Raw genomic sequence first — 1,745 nt, 5'->3', positions numbered from 1 at the left:
CTGGTAAGATTAGGGACTCGGAAAGAACATGACTGGAAGATTGGTGATAAAGCGGTGGGGAAGAGGTATGTGAATAGACCTTTCTGAGTGGGTAAAAAACATGAAGATATTTGTGTCCCATGTGAATGCACACCAGAGAGTGGCTTCAGCAGAGGAAGGTTTTAATAATCAAGTGGCTAAGAAGACCTGTCCTGTGGATACCAATCAGCCTCTTTCCCCAGTGACTTTGTTCGTTGCCCAATGGCCTCATGAACAAAGTGGTCGTGGTGGTAGGGTTGGAGGTTATGCATGGGCTCAGCAACATGAACTTCCACTCACCAAGGTTGACCTAAATACAGCCACTACTGACTGTCCCATCTGCAGCAGCAGAGACCCACACTCAGCCCCTGATATGACACTATTCCCTGAGGTGACCAGCCAGCTACATGGTAGCAGGTTGATTACATTAGACCACTTCCATCATGGAAGGGGCAGTGATTTGTTCTCACTGGCATAGACACATACCCTGGATATGGGTTTGCCTCCCCTGCACACAGTGCTTCTCCAAAAACTACTGTCTGTGGACTTATGGAATGCCTTATCTAATATCATGGTATTCCACACAGCATTGCTTCTGATCAAGGAGTCCACTTCATGGCAAATGAAGTGTGGGAATGGACACATGCTCATGGAATTCTCTGGTCTTACCATGTTCCCCATCATCCAGAGGTAGCTGGATTGATAGAACTGTGGAATAGCCTTTTGAAAGCCCAATTAAATGCAAATAGGTGGCAATACCTTGCAGAGTTGGGACAGTGTTCTCCAGGAGTCTGTATATACTCTGAATCAGCATTCAATTTATGGTACTGTTTCTCCCATAGCCACGAAGCACAGGTCCAGGAATCAAGGGGATGAAATGGGAGTGGCACTATTCACTATTACCCCTAGTGATTCACTAGGAAAATTTTTGCTTCCTGTCCCTGCAGTCTTGAGCTCTGCTAGTCTACAGGCTTCAGTTCCAGAAGGGGGAGTGCTTCCACTAGGAGAAATACAATGATCCCATTGAAATGGAATGTAAGGATGCCACCTGGTCACTTTGGGTTACTCATGCCCCTGGACCAGCAGGCAAAGAAGGGGATTACTTTACTAGCTGGGGTGCTTGACCCTGACTATCAAGGGGATATTGGACTGCAGCTACACAACAGAGGTAAAGAAGAGTTTTCATGGAATATAGGAGATCTTCTAGGGCATCTCTTAGTGCTACCATGCTCTGTGATTAAAAGTCAATGGAAAACTGTAACAATCCAATCTAGGTAGGACTAGCAATGGCTCTGAAACTTCAGAAATGAAGGTTTGGGTCACCCCACCAGGCAAAGAACCATGGCCAGCTGTGGTGCTTGGTGAAAATAAAAGGAAACATAGAATGGGTAATGGAAGAAGGTAGTGATAAATGTGAGCTATGACCACATGATCAATTACAGAAATGAGGACTATAATGGTATGGATATTTCTTCCTTGCTTTGTAATTAGTATCTATGTATTTATACATAAAGCAAATATCTTTGTTTTCCTCTCTATTTTATCCCCTTTATCATATGACATAAGTTGTTTTGCTCATGCTGTAGTATTTCAGTTGTAGGATATCAAATTTAAGAGTGAATAGTACTCTTAATACTCAGAATAGGACTTGCACCATATTCTAGAAAGATTTAATGTGTTTCTGTTTGAACACAGGACAGTTGAATATTGTTAGGCAAGGAAAAAAT

The sequence above is a fragment of the Tamandua tetradactyla genome, chromosome 1 (genome assembly GCF_023851605.1).
Source record: "Tamandua tetradactyla isolate mTamTet1 chromosome 1, mTamTet1.pri, whole genome shotgun sequence".
Taxonomy (NCBI): Eukaryota; Metazoa; Chordata; class Mammalia; order Pilosa; family Myrmecophagidae; genus Tamandua; species Tamandua tetradactyla.
The sequence above is the reverse complement of the archived record's forward strand: the minus strand, read 5'-3'. Positions refer to the sequence as shown.